This window comes from Schistocerca serialis, chromosome 2 (genome assembly GCF_023864345.2).
Source record: "Schistocerca serialis cubense isolate TAMUIC-IGC-003099 chromosome 2, iqSchSeri2.2, whole genome shotgun sequence".
NCBI lineage: Eukaryota > Metazoa > Arthropoda > Insecta > Orthoptera > Acrididae > Schistocerca > Schistocerca serialis.
This window is the reverse complement of record NC_064639.1, coordinates 887068886-887090900: the sequence shown is the minus strand read 5'-3', so window position 1 is coordinate 887090900 and position 22015 is coordinate 887068886. Positions and strand designations below refer to the sequence as shown.

The 22015-nt window shown below is 44.2% G+C and overlaps 1 pseudogene; it reads right to left on the bottom strand.

Annotated features, from left to right (window-relative positions):
- Positions 1–20006: 20006 nt before the first annotated feature.
- Positions 20007–20125, bottom strand: LOC126459480 (5S ribosomal RNA; annotated as a pseudogene).
- Between the last annotated feature and the right edge of the window lie 1890 nt (positions 20126–22015).

Here is a 22015-nt window from a genome sequence, read left to right as displayed (position 1 = left end):
ATAAACCCGGAGGTAGGTAGATATGATTTAAAGAAAGTTTCATAATATCAAAAACTTCCACTGTGTAATTTGCGTTTACTTTCTAACACGTTTAAGATTTCTGGCCGCTGAGAAAACGTTCCAGTCGTTGACCTTGGCAACAAGAATTGCAGCAAATACATTGTTTATAATAAACGATATTGACTTTTGAGATAATACTTGTATTAAACAAGTAAGAACGACACAGAATCTTTTACGAAAGGAAACTGAGAAGCAAGTTGAGGCGAACCTGCTACCTGTTTCTTCACAGCTCACGATGCTGTGAGCTACGGTGGACTTTGAGATCGGAGGCGTCCCTCAGTGTATGGCACAGACTGTCTAAAGGCTGTATCTACAAATGTTGTTATTTCATATTTAATATGCAAACTGTATAAAAAAAGACGCGCTTTTGGTGAATCATCACTGCGCTGTAGTACTGAAACGGTATACTTTAGTAGCACACAAGTTTTAACACTAAAAACTTGAACTACAAGAAGCTCTTACCTACCCATATGTAGTTTCCTGTCATTTTATTATAACAAATCGTACATTAAGCGACGAGATTTCGACAGGTCTTGAATTTGGCGATGCTTCGAAACAGCTTACGGTCATGCCACGTACTCTATGAGAAAGAAAGCCCACCAGATACGGTGTTCAACACCCCTGCAGTAAACAAAACAAAAAAACAAAAAATGGAAATGGGCGTCATTGGCCGGAAGGCCCCTTGCAGGGCAGGTCCGGCCGCCTTGGTGCAGGTCTTACTGCATTCGACGCCCCATTGGGCGACCTGCGCGCGGGATGGGGATGAAATGATGATGAAGACAGCACAACAACCAGTCCCTGAGCGGAAAAAATCCCCGACCCAACAGGTAATCCAGCCCGGGCCCGTAGGACGGCAATCCGTCACGCTGACCACTTTTTTTAATCTCATTTTGTTCTATATTGTTCGTTGAATTTGTTCATGGCGGACGTCCGATGACACTCGTTCAAGTTGTTCATTGATCCGTTCACTCAGATTTTTTTATTACAGAGGGTAGTTAAACCCTCTGTCCGAACACGCTGAGCTACCGTACCGGCAACCACTCAGCTATCGGGGCGGACACCCCTGCGGTATAGCGGCTCGTATGTTCTGCTTGTGACGTAAAACGATGTCGCATGTCACCGGCCACGTCCTTCTTCACGAGGCAAAACTCTGACTTGTCAGATTCTTTATTTAACGCCCCAAAGTGTAGTGGAACGTGGAATTCCACGCTGTGACGTCACCAGCTGCTCGACGTGTGCGTTTCGATGCCCCGTCAGGAGGTGGCTTTAGACAGCCTACGAGCGCAACAGTGATGCACTCTGTTGGCCGTCCTACCTGCAACGGAGAAATGCAACTCTAATTTTTACGATATATACCAAATATTCCGATTTCGAACAACCTTAAAAATTTTCTGCATATCCTTATCCGTTTCAGCGATACAGAGGTTCAGAGTTACCCTATTTGCACACGTAAAATACCCACTTGAAATACGGTGTGAGTCGGATACGTAGTTTATAAAGTGACGTAGCACGAAGAAACTTGCTGTGAAGTGCCTCCGTTATCATTAGAATGGTTCTGGGAATCCCTTATTGTAGTACTGACGCACATTCAAAATTTTTTTCCACGTTAAATCTGGCCTGAGGTGTGAAATACGAAGGTTGGAACTTTAATAGCGGCAACTATATATTTACAGCTCGTACAAAATAGATATGTATTTCAAAGTTTTACTGACCTTCAAAGTAGTCACCAGCATTGTTTATAACCCGTTGCCAGCCCGTTGCCAGCGATGTGGAAGTCGTAGGATACTCTTAGCAGTGCCAGTTGTGTAAGACAGTTCGAGCGGCGCGGTCTATTGCCCGATGAATTTGTAACTGTTCTGAAGTGAATGCCGTGAAGTGTTTGCTTCATTTTAGAAACCGAGTTGAACTCACGAGGGCCTAAGTCAGAGGAGTGCAGTAGGTGGTATAGCACTTAGCTGCTCCATCAGTCAAACAAATCCGTAACGGCTTGCACTGTACGTGCTTGAGCATTGTCCTGCAAAATGAGGGTCAGGTCCTGCAGAAAGTGTCATCACTTCTGTCTCTAAGCTGGTCGTAGGTTGTGTTCCAAAAGTAAACAGCATAGAGACAGAAGTAATGACACTTTCTGCATGACCTGAGCGTCATTTTGCAGGACAATGCTCAAGCACGTACAGTGCAAGCCGTTACTGATTTGTTTGACTGATGGAACTGCTAAGTGCTATACCACCTCCTGCACTCCCCTGAAAAATGCCCTTGTGAGTTCAACTCGATTTCTAAACCGAAGCAAATACTTCACGGCATTCACTTCAGAACTGCTATAAATTCGTCGGGCAATAGATCGCGCCGCTCGAACAGTCAACACAACTGGCACTGCTAAGAGTATCCTACGACTTCCACATCGCTGGCAACGGGTTATACACAATGCTGGTGACTACTTTGAAGGTCAGTAAAACTTTGAAACACATATCTATTTTTTACTAGCTGTAAATAAGTAGTTGTCATTATTAAAGTTCCAACCCTGATATGTTTTGCGTAATTTAAATTTCACGTAAGTAAAATATCAAAATTTTACATAAAGTTCTTTTCATATTACCGACATGCCATGCTGTAGCAGGGAAAAGAAGGGAAACAAGCGGGAAAATGTTTCTATTGAGGAAAAGAAAGGTGAATATGCTCCTGTTTAAAAGATTGTGCAAAGTGGGGTACTGGGAGACACATTTTACCTTCCTCGCCGCCTTTAAAAATTTTCCCAAAATTTTGGCTTGCGCACATATGCTGAGAGAGATGGAGAACAGTGGCAGTGGGAAAGAGACAGGAAAGTAATAAATACTGAAAGATAGTAGAGAGTCGTTGTGATGTATAAAGAGCATAGGAGACAATGGCACTGTGCGAGAAAGATGGAGACACAGTGGCAGTGGAAGATAGTTGGCAGTGACAGAACAGTGCCAGGAAAAGAGTGAAAGAGACTGTGTTAGTGAGAGAGGAATAAAGAGAAGGAAAAAGTGGAACCTGCGTGATAGCCAGTGATGGTGAGAGACAAAATATATGACAATGAGTGCCAGGAAGAGAGAGACAGTGACAATGAGAAGAGACAGCAGCAGTGGGAATGAATGAATGAATGAGATAGTAGCAGTAAGAGAGAGCAAGAGCGAGACATTAACAGTGCGAAGAGACAGTAGTAGTATGACAAAACGAAGACTGTTGCTGTGATACAGGAGACAGTGACAGAGATACACAATGAGGCAATGACAGTGAGTTGGGCTGAACGAGTGAGTGAGAATGGCCAACTGGGAGTGGGTGGGTACGAGCGGCTTAACAACCATGGGCTAGTGAGTGTGAATGAGTTACAGTTAGGGGAGCTTGTGGAAGTCTGTGGTCAGATGCACCTTCAAAAAAGCGGGAATATGTTCGGATGCCAAAATTTGTGGGAAGAATTGTAAAGGTGCTGAGGAAGTTAGAACGAGGTAGCTGGTATCCCATTTCTGAATCACAGTCTTTTAAACAGGAACGTATTCGCCTTTTCTGTGCTCCGATAGGAACATTTTTCCGCTTGTCATTTACGCTCCCTGCCACGGTGTGAACGTATGTGAAGTTACACTGACAAGCGATCAAGTCTTCTGGGTGTTTCACTTTTTTCTGTCGGGCAACTCGTGCGCCATACAGCAGCAACAGACTTGCGGGAGGCGTGGTGCGTGGGGGAAGGTAGCCACGGCCGGCCGGGCAGCCGCCGCGGCGACCTTGGCTCGCGATGCGGGGGAGTGGGGTGGGTGGCGGAGCCGCGCCAGCGCCTTGTAAGGCAGCGGGGTCTGCCGGACGCCGCCAACACGTGACTCATGAATGGGAACGCCGCCGGCTGCCGGCGATCTGCGAGCAGGAATTCGCGGAACGCCGCGGCGGCCCCGGCCCGCTGCAGCGCCGGATGGCGGCGCCTCTGCCACGCACCGCTTACGCAACGCCGCAGACTCATCCTGCCACTAGAGCGCTGCGAGCACTCGCCCGGCAGGTTGCCGTGTCTTACACATGGCTTTTGTTGTCATACGCAAAATCTGCAACTGATAAAAAATAAGGAGGAAAAGAATATAACGCGTGATCAAAAAGTCAGCATAAATTTGAAAACTGAATAAATCACGGAATAATGTAGATAGAGAGGTACAAATTGACACACGTGCTTGGAATGACATGGGGTTTTATTAGAACCAAAAAAAATACAAAAGTTCAAAAAATGTCCGACAGATGGCGCTTCATCTGATCAGAATAGCAATAATTAGCATAACAAAGTAAGACAAAGCAAAAATGTTGTTCATTACAGGAAATGCTCAATATGTCCACCATCATTCCTCAACAATAGCTGTAGTCGAGGAATAATGTTGTGAACAGCACTGTAAAGCACGTCCGGAGTCATGGTGAGGCATTGGCGTCGGATGTTGTCTTTCAGCATCTCTAGAGATGTCGGTCGATCACGATACACTTGCGACTTCAGGTAACCCAAAAGCCAATAATCGCACGTAATAAGGTCTGGGGACCTGGGAGGCCAAGCATGACGAAAGTGGCGGCTGAGCACACGATCATCACCAAACGACGTGCGCAAGAGAATTTTCACGCGCCTAGCAACATGGGGTGGAGCGCCATCCTGTTCTAATAAAACCCCAAGTCATTACAAGCATGTGTGTCAATTTTTACCTCTCTATCTACATTATTCCGTGGTTTATTAAGTTTTCAAATTTATACTGACTTTTTGATCACCCGGTATAAAATCACTGACAAGAAAAAGGGCCTAGATTATAGGACATATCCACGACGTTCCAGGAGGAAAGGTCAATACTCAGGGACATAACAGGAAATATCATTCTAAGCACAAAAGTCTAGTATACATGGACTTTAAAATGGATATCTTAAGAGCTATGAGCACTTACTCATCTTCCATACTACTACTGCAAGGTCTTTCCACATTTTGAGACGTGATAGTACGGGCCAAAGCAATAAAAACATGTGCGTACCTTACAAACTATGAGTACTTGTTGAGCTTCACTACTGTGAAACATTTATCTTCTGCTGAACAAGTGCTCATCGCTCTTAAGGTCTGCATTGTAGAACCCATATTTACTAAACGAATTTTTCTTGTTTTGACCAATTCTGCCTCCCCCACAAAATATGGTAATCAAAGAGTTTGCAGTAGGAGATATTTGTTTCACAGTATCGAAGAGGAAGTAGTGCTCACAGCTCTTAAGGTAGCCGCTTTAGAGCCCATGGTCACTATTGACTATTGACTGTTATGTCCCTGAGTATTGACCATTCCTTCTGGGATACCCTGTATATTAAGACATCAGGAAATAACTTCAGTAACTTCAGGGGTACTAGAAAAAACTTTAGAAGGTAAAAACTGTAGAGAAAGACAGCATCTCCATAGCTGATGCCCTCGTCTGTTTCTCACTCAGATATAATCTCTGCTCTGCTGTCCATTATTTATCACGATCATTAGCAGTAGCACAAATCTTTTGTTGTAACATGGCCAACTACCTCACGAACAGGAAAATCAGTCACGAACTTCCAGCGTCCTGGAATAATGGTAGGTCAGAAACTTCTGTTAATCAGTACAACGAAAAATCAGTCAACGTTTCAAATTCCCCATTCTTTGTTCACTCGGTGACTATACGCTGTAACAGTTCGTTTGCACATTTTTGACATGGTTTTTGCATTTTCGGAAATACGAATTTTGACTATGTTACGATGATTTAAAAATGGGTCTCGGTTCGAAACTAGTCGAGTGAAACAAAAAAGTGAAATTTGCAACTTTTTTAAATTTGATGTCGTACTTCTTTAAAATAATGAGAAAGAGGCTTACCACAAATTTATTAAAAGTGGTAAACCTACATACATACTCCGTAAGCCACAGTACTTTTCGTGGCGGATGCTACCATGTACCATTACTTGTCCTTTCCTTTCGTGTTCCACTAGCAAATAGAGCGAGGGAAAACCGACTGTCTTTTTGCATCCATACGTGCCATAAATTCTCTTGTCTTAGGAAATGGAAGAGGATGAAGATGAAGATGAAATGGGAGATATGATACTGCCTGAAGAGTTTGACAGAGCACTGAAAGACCTGAGTCGAAACAAGGCCCCGGGAGTAGACAACATTCCATTAGAACTACTGACAGCCTTGGGAGAGCCAGTCCTGACAAAACTCTACCATCTTGTGAGCAAGATGTATGAGACAGGCGAAATACCCTCAGACTTCAAGAAGAATATAATAATTCCAATTCCAAAGAAAGCAGATGTTGACAGATGTGAAAATTACCGAACTATCAGTTTAATAAGTCACAACTGCAAAATATTAACGCGAATTCTTTACAGACGAATGGAAAAACCGGTAGAAGCCGATCTCGGGGAAGATCAGTTTGGATTCCGTAGAAATATTGGAACACGTGAGGCAATACTGACCCTTCGACTTATCTTAGAAGAAAGATTAAGGAAAGGCAAACCTACGTTTCTAGTATTTGTAGACTTAGAGAAAACTTTTGACAATGTCGACTGGAATACTCTCTTTCAAATTCTGAAGGTGGCAGGGGTAAATTACAGGGAGCGAAAGGCTATTTACAATTTGAACAGAAACCAGATGGCAGTTATGAGTCGAGGGGCATGAAAGGGAAGAATTGGTTGGGAAGGGAGTGAGACAGGGTTGTAGCCTCTCCCCGATGCTATTCAATCTGTATATTGAGCAAGCAGTAAAGGAAACAAAAGAAAAGTTCGGAGTAGGTATTAAAATCCATGGAGAAGAAATAAAAACTTTGAGGTTCGCCGATTACATTGTAATTCTGTCAGAGACAGCAAAGGACTTGGAAGAGCAGTTGAACGGAATGGACAGTGTCTTGAAAGGACGGTATAAGATGAACATCAACAAAAGCAAAACAAGGATAATGGAATGTAGTCGAATTAAGTCGGGTGATGCTGAGGGAATTAGATTAGGAATTGAGACACTTAAAGTAGTAAAGGAGTTTTGCTATTTGGGAAGCAAAATAACTGATAGTGTTCGAAGTAGATAGGATATAAAATGTAGACTGGTAATGGCAAGGAAAGCGTTTCTGGAGAAGAGAAATTTGTTAACATGGAGTATAGATTTAAGTGTCAGGAAGTCGTTTCTGAAAGTTTTTGTCTGGAGTGTAGCCATGTATAGAAGTGAAACGTGGACGATAAATAGTTTAGACAAGAAGAGAATAGAAGCTTTCAAAATGTGGTGCTACAGAATAATGCTGAAGTTTAGATGGGTAGATCACATAACTAATGAGGAGGTACTGAATAGAATTGGGGAGAAGAGGAGTTTGTGGCACAACTTAACTAGAAGAAGGGTTCGGTTGGTAGGACATTTTCTGAGGCATCAAGGGATCACCAATTTAGAGTCTCAGGACTGAAGACCACAAGAACAACAATATGTTCGTGGTTCTTACGCGAAATGTACGTTGGTGGTAGTAAAATCGTTGTACGGTCATCTTCAAATACTTATTCTCTAAATTTTCTCAGTAATGTTCCTCGAAAAGATCGTCATCCTCCCTCCACGGATTCTTTTGAGTTCCCGAAGCATCTCTGTCAAACTTGTGTTGTTCGAACGTAATGGTGTCAAATATAGCAGCTCGCCTACGAACTGCTTCGATCTCTTCTTTCAATTCTACCTCGTGCGAATCCCAAGCACTCGAGTATTACTCAAAAATGGGTCGCATAGCATCTTACATGGGTCTCCGTTACAGATGAGCCACACTTTCCCAACATTCTCCTAGTAAACCAAGTCCATCATTCACCTTCCCTACTAGAGTCTTTTCGTACTCGTTCCATTTCATATCGCCTTTCAGTGTTGTGGCTAGATATTTAATCGATGTCGCTGTGTCAAGCAGCACACCACTAATACTGTATTACAAGATTACAGATTTGTTTTTCCTACTCATTTACACTAACCTAAATTTTTCTACATTTACAGCTAAGTGCCATTCAATACACCAATTAGAAATTTTGACTAAATCATCTTGTATACTCCTACAGTCACTCAACGGCGACACGTTTCGGTACACCACAGCATCATCAGCAAACAATCGCAGATTCCTGCTCTCTACGTCCGCTAGATCGATTATGTATCTGGAAAATAACAGCGGTACTAGCACACTTTCCTGGGACACTCCTGAAGATACCCTTGTCTCTGATGAACAAATGGTTCAAATGGCTCTGAGCACTATGGGACTTAACATCCGAGGTCATCAGTCCCCTAGAACGTAGAACTACTTAAACGTAACTAACCTAAAGACATCATACACAACCATACCCGACGCAGGATTCGAACCTGCGACCGTAGCAGCCTCGTGGTTCCGGACTGAAGCGCCTAGAGCCGGCCGGCTCTCTGATGAGCACTCGCTGTCGAGCACAACGTACTGGTTTCTGTTACCTGAGAAGTCTTCGAGCCGCTCAAATACCTGGGAACCTGTACCGTATGGTCGTACCTTCCGTAACAGTCTGCAGCGGGCCCCGTGTCGAATGCTTTTCGGAAATCTAGCAGTAACCAATTTGACTGTTGCCCTTCATGCATAGTTCGCAGAATATCACGTGAGAAACGGGCAAGCTGAGTTTCGCACGAGCGATGCTTTCTAAAACCATGCTGACTCGCGGACATAAGCTTCTCAGCCTCATTCAAATTTATTATATTTAAACTGATAATATGTTCAACAATTCTGCAGAAAAGCGTTGTTAAGGATATTGCTGTATAGTTCTGCGGGTCCGTTCTTTTACATTTCTTATACTGTATACAGGAATCACTTGCACTTGTTTCCAGTCGCTTGGCACTTAGCGCTGGTGGAGAGATTCGTGATAAATGCAAGCTAAGTAAGGGGCCAATGCCGTAGAGTATTCTTTGTAAAACCGAACTGGGATTCCATGCGGACCTCGAGGCTTACATGTTTTCAATTCTTTCAGTTGTTCCTCTACACCAGGGCTTCTTATTACTACGTCCTCCATACGGCAATCTGTGCGATGGTCAAAGAACGGTATGTTTGTACGATTCTACTGCGTTAACGATTTGGTAGTTGGATGTTTGTAAAATGAAGAATAATACTTGGATTTTCATTCTGACCTCGACAGTGGGGTTTAATATCTTTCTGCTGCAGCCTCTAACATTTTTTGGTTTAACCTTTCTGGGGTATAGAAGTGACATTCTAGATAAACTAACAAATTTTGAATTTTAATCTTGATTGAAATGTAACGGAAATGACTTGATCTAAAACTACGCGCAGCACAACGGTAAGGTCCGAGGCACGGACGAAAGGAATGTTTCAACCGCACGAGAGTTCTGGGGGAAACGGGTTCGTTACCTGTCCACATGTCGGTTTTCATGAATTTTGTGGATCACTCGAAATGAAGGCCGATATGGTATCTTTGAGAATGTCCGTATCTGACATCATCCTTGACTACTCGGAGCTCGTTTTTCGTCTCTGAACAACTCGTCATCAACGGAATCCAATTCTAAATTTTCTGTCTCGTTCGCCAGCACTTTAACCGTTTGGACCTCAGCGGATTCGGTCTTCCCGTAGAGCGTTGGTGGTAGTGGACGGCGGTGCACCGATGCGCACAGCTGGGCGTCAACCGAGTGACGGATAAGCCCATCATGGAACAGCTCTTCTCAGCTCACTGGCCTATCTGTGACTCACTCAAGCACACATATCTGACCTCCGCTCAGTACGTGACTAAGCTAAGCACAATAAGCGGTGTTTCCCGCCCTGCTGCGAACACGTAAAAATCTAATACACTCCTGGAAATTGAAATAAGAACACCGTGAATTCATTGTCCCAGGAAGGGGAAACTTTATTGACACATTCCTGGGGTCAGATACATCACATGATCACACTGACAGAACCACAGGCACATAGACACAGGCAACAGAGCATGCACAATGTCGGCACTAGTACAGTGTATATCCACCTTTCGCAGCAATGCAGGCTGCTATTTTCCCATGGAGACGATCGTAGAGATGCTGGATGTAGCCCTGTGGAACGGCTTGCCATGCCATTTCCACCTGGCGCCTCAGTTGGACCAGCGTTCGTGCTGGACGTGCAGACCGCGTGAGACGACGCTTCATCCAGTCCCAAACATGCTCAATGGGGGACAGATCCGGAGATCTTGCTGGCCAGGGTAGTTGACTTACACCTTCTAGAGCACGTTGGGTGGCACGGGATACATGCGGACGTGCATTGTACTGTTGGAACAGCATGTTCCCTTGCCGGTCTAGGAATGGTAGAACGATGGGTTCGATGACGGTTTGGATGTACCGTGCACTATTCAGTGTCCCCTCGACGATCACCAGTGGTGTACGGCCAGTGTAGGAGATCGCTCCCACACCATGATGCCAGGTGTTGGCCCTGTGTGCCTCTGTCGTATGCAGTCCTGATTGTGGCGCTCACCTGCACGGCGCCAAACACGCATACGACCATCATTGGCACCAAGGCAGAAGCGACTCTCATCGCTGAAGACGACACGTCTCCATTCGTCCCTCCATTCACGCCTGTCGCGACACCACTGGAGGCGGGCTGCACGATGTTGGGGCGTGAGCGGAAGACGGCCTAACGGTGTGCGGGACCGTAGCCCAGCTTCATGGAGACGGTTTCGAATGGTCCTCGCCGATACCCCAGGAGCAACAGTGTCCCTAATTTGCTGGGAAGTGGCGGTGCGGTCCCCTACGGCACTGCGTTGGATCCTACGGTCTTGGCGTGCATCCGTGCGTCGCTGCGGTCCGGTCCCAGGTCGACGGGCACGTGCACCTTCCGCCGACCACTGGCGACAACATCGATGTACTGTGGAGACCTCACGCCCCACGTGTTGAGCAATTCGGCGGTACGTCCACCCGGCCTCCCGCATGCCCACTATACGCCCTCGCTCAAAGTCCGTCAACTGCACATACGGTTCACGTCCACGCTGTCGCGGCATGCTACCAGTGTTAAAGACTGCGATGGAGCTCCGTATGCCACGGCAAACTGGCTGACACTGACGGCGGCGGTGCACAAATGCTGCGCAGCTAGCGCCATTCGACGGCCAACACCGCGGTTCCTGATGTGTCCGCCGTGCCGTGCGTGTGATCATTGCTTGTACAGCCCTCTCGCAGTGTCCGGAGCAAGTATGGTGGGTCTGACACACCGGTGTCAATGTGTTCTTTTTTCCATTTCCAGGAGTGTATAAAAACGCTAGGGTCCACAGCCGCTATAAATTGCTCGAAAGAAGTTCTTTTCCTGCGTGAGGCTGTTTCTCTATATCAATTCGTTAACGATTAGATAATTTAGCTCGATTGTACATCTTCAAACGACATCACACTGAAGCGCCAAGGAAGCTGGTATGGGCATCCGTATTCAAACAGACATATGTAAACAGGCAGAATACGGCGCTACGGTCGGCAACGCCTGTATAAGACAAGTGTCTGGCGCAGGTGTTAGATCGGTTACTGTCGCTACAATGACAGGCTATCAGGATTAAAGCGAGTTTGAACGTGGTGTTATAGTCGGCGCACGAGCGATGGGACACAGCATTTCTGAGATAGCGATGAAGTGGGGATTTCTCCGTACGACCATTTCACGAGTGTATCGTGAATATCAGGAATCCGGTAAAACATCAAATCTCCAACATCGCTGCGTCCGGAAAAAGATCCTGCAAGAACAGGACGAACGACGACTGAAGAGAATCGTTTAACGTGACAGAAGTGCACCCCTTTTGCAAATTGCAGCAGATTTCAAAGCTGGGCCATCAACAAGTGTCAGCATGCGAACCATTCATCGAAACACCATCGATATGGGCTTTCGGAGCCGAAGGCCCACCCGTGTACCCTTGATGACTGCATGACACAAAGCTTTACGCCTCGCCTCGGCCCATCAACACTGACATTGGACTGTTGATGACTGGAAACATGCTCGGATGAGTCTCGTTTCAAATTGTATCGAGCGGATGGACGTGTACGGGTGGAGACAACCTCATGAATCCATGGACCCTGCATGTCAGAAGGAGACTGTTCTAGCTCGTGGAGTCACTGTAATGGGGTGGCACGTGTCCAGTTGGAGTGATGTGGCACCCCTGATACGTCTAGATACGACTCTGACAGGTGACACGTACGTAAGCATCCTGTCTGATCACTTGCATCCATTCATGCCCATTGTGCATTTCGATGGACTTGGGAATTCCAGGAGGACAATGCGGCACCCCACACGTCCAGAATTGCGACAGAGAAGTTTCAGGAACACTCTTCTGAGTTTAAACACTTCCGCTAGCCATCAGACCATCAGACTCCCGAGACATGAACATTATTGAGCATATCTGGGATGCCTTGCAACGTGCTGTTCAGAAGAGATGTCCATCCCCTAGTACTCTTACGGGTTTATGGACAGCACTGCAGGATTAATGGTGTCAGTTCCCTCGAGCACTACTTCATACATTAGTCGAGTGCAGGCCACGTCGTGTTGCAGCAGTTCTGCGCGCTCACGGGGGTTCTACACGATATTAGGCAGGTGTACCAGTTTCTTTGGCTGTTAGTGTATGATTACTGCACGTCGTAATCCACAGAGGAGTGTGGGAAGAGCAACATGTAACGGTGTCTCTAACAACTGTTCAGCACAACGATAGAAAGGCTGGGCGTCACTACCACAGACGTGAAGTTCTATACAGCGAGCACCATTTACTTTGTCAACACCATATAACTTTCTGTCAGGAAGCAAAGTAAAAAATGTGTCAAGCAAATGATGTTTAGGTACCAAGCGAACATTAACCAGAATGATGGCCCTTCTTGTAACCTCCTTCGTTACAAAGATGTGAACAACAGTCCGTCTTTAAAGGGATACACAACATTTCTTCGGAATTTCTAAAATTGTTGCGAGTGAGTGCTACCCAAACGACTGTTCTGTTTAGCATGTAGAATCTATGAGACAATGATGACACCATCAGCCTTGCGGAAAAATATCAGCCGCACAGTGCTAAAGACAGCAAGGCTAGATAACTACGAGAACTGAAATCAGCTTAACTGTTCATGCATCCACGTTGCTGACAAGAACAATACACAGAATAATGGGAAAAAAGGAATCTGAGGGTCCTTTGGATGACGATCGCTTTGGCTTTCGGAAGGGTGAAGGCACCAGAAAAACAATTCTAACGATGCAGTTGATAAAGGAAATACGACTTCAGAAAAATCAAATCGTGTTCTCAGTATCTGTTGAGCTGGAAAAGACTTAGGACAATGTAAGATGGTACAAAATGTTCGAAACCTGAAGAAAATAGGAGTGAGCTGTAGGGAAGTGCTCCGATTAAAAAGGGTGTAAGACAGGGATGCAGTCTTTCCCCCCCTGCTGTTCAATCTGTATCTTGAAGAAGCAGTGATAATAATGGAACAAAGGTTCAGGAGTGAGATTAAAATTCTAAGTGAAAGGATGTCAATGACGATTCGCCGATTAGATTCCTATCCTCAGTGAAAGAGAAGACAAATTATATGACCTGTTTCCGTGAATGAACATCTTAATGAGCAGAGAATGATTGACAGTAAAGAGAAGACAAACGAAAATAAGGAGGAGTAGCAGAGATGAGAACAGCGACAACCTTAAGACCAAAGTTTGGGACCACGAAGTAGAACAAGCGAAGAAGGCTTGTAAAGTCATCAGATGACCAAAACGAATTGCAAAATTATTTAGATAAGATATGTGTATAGTGATAAAAGTGGCAATTGACCCTGAATAAATAAAAGTGTTAAGTTATTCACATGAGTACTAAAAGAAATCCGCTAAATTTCGATTACGCGATAAGTCACACAAGTATGAAGGCTGTAAATTCAACTAAATACTTAGGGATTACAATTACAAATAACCTAAATGGGAACGATCACATAGAAAATGTTGTGGGTAGAGTAAACCAAAGACAGCGATTCATTGGCAGAACACTTAGAATGTGCAACAGGTGTACTAAAGAGACTGCTTACACTACGCTTGTCCGCCCTATTCTGGAGTATTGCTGTGCGGTTTGGGATCCGCATAAGGTGGGACTGACGGATGACATCGAAAAAGTTCAAAGAACGGCGGCTCGTGTTGTATCATCACGAAATAGGGGAGATAGTGCCACAGACATGATACGTGAATTGGAATAGCAATCATTAAAACGAAGGCGTTTTTCGTTGCGACGGGATCTTCTCATGAAATTTCAATCACCAGTTTTCTCCTTCGATTGCGAAAACATTCTGTTGGTACCCACCTACATAGGGAGAAATGATCATCACAATACAATAAGAGAAACCAGGGTTCGCACAGTAAAATTTAAGTGCTCCTTTTTCTCGCTCGCAGTTCGTGACAGGAACGGTAGAGTCACAGCTGGAAAGTGGTTCATTGAACCTTCTGCCAGGCACTTTATTGTGAATAGCAGAGTAATCACGTGGATGTATATGTAGATGAAGGCGTTCGTGGCGTAAAGTAATCTTCTAGTATCGAATACAGGCCTTAATTTGTGGAAGAAATTTCTGAGAATGTACGTTTGGAGCACAGCGTTGTATGGTGCTGAAACATGGATTTTGGGACAACCAGAAAAGAAGAGAATCGAAGCGTTTGAGATACGGTGCTAAAAACACATTTCGGAAACGAGGAAATTTCCCGCAGAATCGGCGAAGAAAAGAAAATATTCAAAACACTAACAAGAAGGAAGGGTAGAATGATAGCACATGTGATAAGTAACGACTTCCATGGCGGATACCAGAGATAGCTGTAAAGGATAAAAGCTGTTAGGGGGAACAAAGATTGGATTGTTGTCGTTGTTGTGGTCTTCAGTCCTGAGACTGGTTTGATGCAGCTCTCCATGCTACTCTATCCTGTGCAAGCTTTTTCATCTCCCAGTACCAACTGCAACCTACATCCTTCTGAATCTGCTTAGTGTATTCATCTCTTGGTCTCCCTCTACGATTTTTACCCTCCACGCTGCCCTCCAATACTAAATTGGTGATCCCTTGATGCCTTAGAACATGTCCTACCAACCAATCCCTTCTTCTGGTCAAGTTGTGCCACAAACTTCTCTTCTCCCCAATTCTATTCAATACTTCCTCACTAGTTATGTGATCTACCCATCTAATCTTCAGCATTCTTCTGTAGCACCACATTTCGAAAGCTTCTATTCTCTTCTTGTCCAAACTATTTATCGTCCATGTTTCACTTCTATACATGGCTACACTCTAGACAAATACTTTCAGAAATGACTTCCTGACACTTAAATCTATACTCGATGTTAACAAATTTCTCTGCTTCAGAAACGCTTTCCTTGCCATTGCCAGTCTACATTTTATATCCTCTCTACTTCGACCATCAGTTATTTTGCTCCCCAAATAGCAAAACTCCTTTACTACTTTAAGTGTCTCATTTCCTACTCTAATTCCCTCAGCATCACCCGACTTAATTAGACTACATTCCATTATCCTTGTTTTTCTTCTGTTGATGTTCATCTTATATCCTCCTTTCGAGACACTGTCCATTCAATTCAACTGCTCTTCCAAGTCCTTTGCTGTCTCTGACAGAATTACAATGTCATCGGCGAACCTCAAAGTTTTTATTTCTTCTCCATGGATTTTAATACCTACTCCGAATTTTTCTTTTGTTTCCTTTACTGCTTATCGTTATCAGGAGAAAGAAAACTGGCGTTCTACGGATCGGAGCGTGGAATGTCAGATCCCTTAATCGGGCAGGTAGGTTAGAAAATTTAAAAAGGGAAATGGATAGGTTGAAGTTAGATATAATGGGAATTAGTGAAGTTTGGTGGCAGGAGGAACAAGACTTCTGGTCAGGTGAATACAGGGTTATAAACACAAAATCAAATAGGGGTAATGCAGGAGTAGGTTTAATAATGAATAGGAAAATAGGAATACGGGAAAGCTACTACAAACAGCATAGTGAACGCATTATTGTGGCCAAGATAGATACGAAGCCCACACCTACTACAGTAGTACAAGTTTATATGCCAACTAGCTCTGCAGATGAGGAAGAAATTGAAGAAATGTATGATGAAATAAAAGAAATTATTCAGATTGTGAAGGGAGACGAAAATTTAATAGTCATGGGTGACTGGAATTCGAGTGTAGGAAAAGGGAGAGAAGGAAACATAGTAGGTGAATATGGATTGGCGGACAGAAATGAAAGAGGAAGCCGCCTGGTAGAATTTTGCACAGAGCACAACATAATCATAACTAACACTTGGTTTAAGAATCATGAAAGAAGGTTGTATACATGGAAGAACCCTGGAGATACTAAAAGGTATCAGATAGATTATATAATGGTAAGACAGAGATTTAGGAACCAGGTTTTAAATTGTAAGACATTTCCAGGGGCAGATGTGGACTCTGACCACAATCTATTGGTTATGACCTGTAGATTAAAACTGAAGAAACTGCAAAAAGGTGAGAATTTAAGGAGATGGGACCTGGATAAACTAAAAGAACCAGAGGTTGTACAGAGATTCAGGGAGAGCATAAGGGAGCAATTGACAGGAATGGGGGAAATAAATACAGTAGAAGAAGAATGGGTAGCTTTGAGGGATGAAGTAGTGAAGGCAGCAGAGGTTCAAGTAGGTAAAAAGACGAGAGCTAGTAGAAATCCTTGGGTAACAGAAGAAATATTGAATTTAATTGATGAAAGGAGAAAATATAAAAATGCAGTAAGTGAAACAGGCAAAAAGGAATACAAACGTCTCAAAAATGAGATCGACAGGAAGTGCAAAATGGCTAAGCAGGGATGGCTAGAGGACAAATGTAAGGATGTAGAGGCCTATCTCACTAGGGGTAATATAGATACCGCCTACAGGAAAATTAAAGAGACTTTTGGAGATAAGAGAACGACTTGTATGAATATCAAGAGCTCAGATGGAAACCCAGTTCTAAGCAAAGAAGGGAAAGCAGAAAGGTGGGAGGAGTATATAGAGGGTCTATACAAGGGCGATGTACTTGAGGACAATATTATGGAAATGGAAGAGGATGTAGATGAAGATGAAATGGGAGATATGATACTGCGTGAAGAGTTTGACAGAGCACTGAAAGACCTGAGTCGAAACAAGGCCCCCGGAGTAGACAATATTCCATTGGAACTACTGACGGCCGTGGGAGAGCCAGTCCTGACAAAACTCTACCATCTGGTGAGCAAGATGTATGAAACAGGCGAAATACCCTCAGACTTCAAGAAGAATATAATAATTCCAATCCCAAAGAAAGCAGGTGTTGACAGATGTGAAAATTACCGAACTATCAGCTTAATAGGTCACAGCTGCAAAATACTAACACGAATACTTTACAGACGAATGGAAAAACTAGTAGAAGCCAACCTCGGGGAAGATCAGTTTGGATTCCGTAGAAACACTGGAACACGTGAGGCAATACTGACCTTACGACTTATCTTAGAAGAAAGATTAAGGAAAGGCGAACCTACGTTTCTAGCATTTGTAGACTTAGAGAAAGCTTTTGACAACGTTGACTGGAATATCTCTTTCAAATTCTAAAGGTGGCAGGGGTAAAATACAGGGAGCGAAAGGCTATTTACAATTTGTACAGAAAGCAGATGGCAGTTATAAGAGTCGAGGGACATGAAAGGGAAGCAGTGGTTGGGAAGGGAGTAAGACAGGGTTGTAGCCTCTCCCCGATGTTGTTCAATCTGTATATTGAGCAAGCAGTAAAGGAAACAAAAGAAAAATTCGGAGTAGGTATTAAAATTCATGGAGAAGAAATAAAAACTTTGAGGTTCGCCGATGACATTGTAATTCTGTCAGAGACAGCAAAGGACTTGGAAGAGCAGTTGAATGGAATGGACAGTGTCTTGAAAGGAGGATATAAGATGAACATCAACAAAAGCAAAACAAGGATAATGGAATGTAGTCTAATTAAGTCGGGTGATGCTGAGGGAATTAGATTAGGAAATGAGGCACTTAAAGTAGTAAAGGAGTTTTGCTATTTGGGGAGCAAAATAACTGATGATGGTCGAAGTAGAGAGGACATAAAATGTAGGCTGGCAATGGCAAGGAAAGCGTTTCTGAAGAAGAGAAATTTGTTGACATCCAGTATTGATTTAAGTGTCAGGAAGTCATTTCTGAAAGTATTCGTATGGAGTGTAGCCATGTATGGAAGTGAAACATGGACGATAAATAGTTTGGACAAGAAGAGAATAGAAGCTTTCGAAATGTGGTGCTACAGAAGAATGCTGAAGATTAGATGGGTAGATCACATAACTAATGAGGAAGTATTGAATAGGATTGGGGAGAAGAGAAGATTGTGGCACAACTTGACCAGAAGAAGGGATCGGTTCGTAGGACATGTTCTGAGGCATCAAGGGATCACCAATTTAGTATTGGAGGGCAGCGTGGAGGGTAAAAATCGTAGAGGGAGACAAGAGATGAATACACTAAGCAGATTCAGAAGGATGTAGGTTGAAGTAGGTACTGGGAGATGAAAAAGCTTGCACAGGATAGAGTAGCATGGAGAGCTGCATCAAACCAGTCTCAGGACTGAAGACCACAACAACAACAACTGCTTGCTTAATATACAGATTGAATAACATCGGGGAGAGGCTACAACCCTGTCTTACTCCCTTCCTAACCACTGCTTCCCCTTCATGTCCCTCGACTCTTATAACTGCCATCTGGTTTCTGTACACATTGTAAATAGCCTTTCGCTCCCTGTAATTTACCCCTGCCACCTTCAGAATTTGAAAGAGAGTATTCCAATCAACATTGTCAAAAGCTTTCTCTAAGTCTACAAATGCTAGAAACGTAGGTCTGCTTTTCCTTAATCTTTCTTCTAAGATAAGTCGTAAGGTCAGTATTGCCTCAAGTGTTCCAGTGTTTCTACGGAATCCGAACTGATCTTTCCCGAGGTTGGCTTCTACTAGTTTTTCCATTCGTCTGTAAAGAATTCGTGTTAGTATTTTGCAGCTGTGACTTATTAAACTGATAGTTCGGTAATTTTCACATCTGTCAACACCGGCTTTCTTTGGGATTGGAATTATTATATTCTTCTTGAAGTCTGAGGGTATTTCGCCTGTTTCATACATCTTGCTCCCCAGATGGTAGAGTTTTGTCAGGACTGGCTCTCCCAAGGCCGTCAGTAGTTCCAATGGAATGTTGTCTACTCCGGGGGCCTTGTTTCGACTCAGGTCTTTCAGTGCTCTGTCAAACTCTTCACGCAGTATCATATCTCCCATTTCATCTTCATCTACATCCTCTTCCATTTCCATAATATTGTCCTCAAGTACATCGCCCTTGTATGGACCCTCTATATACTCCTTCCACCTTTCTGCTTTCCCTTCTTTGCTTAGAACTGGGTTTCCATCTGAGCCCTTGATATTCATACAAGTCGTTCTCCTTTCTTCAAAGGTCTCTTTAATTTTCCTGTAGGCAGTATCTATCTTACACCTAGTGAGATAGGCCTCTACATCCTTACATTTGTCCTCTAGCCATCCCTGCTTAGCCATTTTGCACTTCCTGTCGATCTCATTTTTGTGACGTTTGGATTAGGTTTACAAATAATCGAGGTTGTGGGCTGCAAGTGCTACTATGAGATGAAGAGGTTGGCGCAGGCGATGAATTCGTGGTGGGCCGTATCGATCCAGTCGGAAGACTGATGACTCAGAATAAAAATGTCTTTTATGAACAGCACACTAAATTTTTTATTTGGTAAATGGTACACTGCGAAACGTTTTTGAGCAGGTGTTCAGGAGGTGAAGTGGATTACCAAATAAAACATGTAAACTAAAGTCCGTCCGAACAGGCCTTGGAGACCCAACGGTACCGACCCACCGCCGTGTCATCCTCAGCCTACAGGCATCCCCAGATGTAGATATGGAGGGCATGGGGTCAGCATACCGCCTCCCCGGCAGTTGTCAGTTTTCGTGACCCCCATCAAGTAGCTCCTCAATTTGCCTCACAATGTCTGAATGCATCCCACTTGCCAACAGCACTCGTGAGACCCAGACGGTGACCCATCCTAGTCCTAGGCAAGCCCGACAGCGCTTAACCTCGGTGATCTGACGGGAACCGATGTTACTACTGCAGCAAGGCCGTTGGCTATATAATACATAGAGGACTCTGTTTAAAAATGATGTGCTGTTGTTCATATCATCGTAACGGGCAAAGTTATAAGTGAGGCAGTCATACTGGTAAATGTCCCCCTGGTAACTGAACAACATTTGCTTGATGCAGTTTTTATTTTGCTTGTGGGGAAATCGTTGTTTGGGGCGGTCGAGATAAATGCAATGCGCTGTATGCTGCATAAAACGAAACATGTGCAACCTGTATGCTGATATCTTTATTCCCAGACTGCCGTGTGAACCATTACGTATTGTAAGCATACAATTTTCGTTTGATATCGCTTCGCTTGGTAACTGCCACGAGAGTGAAATTAACCAATCGCAAGTAAAATGAATCGAGGTCTTGTTTCAAATAAAATGGAGTCTCAAGGAGAAAAATATTTTCGTGAAGAGAATAAATCTTTTTATAAAATGATTCTCCAATACAACCATCTCCTTTCTTCAAAACTAAAGCGGTACAATTGTATTAAATCCAATAAGCACCTTGTTGAGTTCGCTACGCGCAAAACGCGTTCCTGTTTCTGTATCTGCATCTATACTCCGCGAACCGCTGTGAAGTGCATGGCAGAGGATAGTTCCACTGTACCGGCTACTAGAGCCTTCTCTCGTGCCATTCACGTATGGAAAAACGATTGTTTAGATCCCTCTGTGATTGTCTCCAGACACGTCTTCTCTGGTGGTCAGGGCTCAGTTCGAAGCGGGACTCGTGACTAACGACATTTCTAATCCAGTCAATGAGAATCCAGGCGCCGATGGCCAGCAAAGACATGACTAGAGACATCATAGTTAGCGGTGGCATACAAACCTGACTGTCGCCCGCCATACGGCCTGACAACCAGGAGAGATGGTGATGTGGGGTGGCACTTCATTTCATCGCGGGACCCCTTTTGTTGTCGAGAGCGGCACCGCTACAACTCAGCGGTACGTCGACGACATGTGCGCCCTCTTTTGTTGCCCTTCATGGATAGCTATCTTGGGCTTACATTTCAGCAACATAATGCCTACCCTATCTTGGCCAGCAAAGTCACCGGATCTCTCCCCGCCGGCCGTTGTGGCCGTGCGGTTCTAGGCGCTTCAGTTCGTAACCGCGCTGCTGCTACGGTCGCAGGTTCGAATCCTGCCGCGGGCGTGGATGTGTGTGATGTCCTTAGGTTAGTTAGGTTTTTTAAGTAGTTCTAAGACTAGGGGACTCATGACCTCAGATGTTAAGTCCCATAGCGCTTAGAGCCATTTTTTTTATCTCTCCCCAACTGAGAATATTTGGAGAATATTAGGCAAGACTCTCCAACCATTTTGAGATTTTGACGATCTGACTCACCAATTGGACAGAATTTGGCACGCTATCCCCAAAGAGGACATGTAACAGCTCTGTCAATCAATGCTAAGTCGAATACATGCTTGCATAAAGGCAACGTGGACCAATGCGTTGTTGGCTTGCCAAATTTGTGAAACTCTTTCTCTTGATGAAATCATCCAGTTTTTCTGGAATTTTAATATTTGTTTATCCGGACGTATACGTCACATCTATTGATTTCCGTCGCATTCGAATAGCTCACTCGTGGTGGGCCTTCTGTTGTCCTGGAGTGTGTTCAAATGGTTCAAATGGCTCTGAGCACTATGGGACTTAACTTCTGAGATCATCAGTCCCCTATAACTTAGAACTACTTAAACCTAACCAACCTAAAGACATCACACACATCCATGCCCGAGCCAGGATTCGAACCTGCGACAGTAGCGGTCGCGCGGTTCCAGACTGTAGCGCCTAGAACCGCTCGGCCACTCCGGCCGGCTGGAGTGTGTTAATAACAGCTTACGAGGCGGCATGAAATCAATGGCATAAAAAAATATAATATCCATAACGCGTCGCC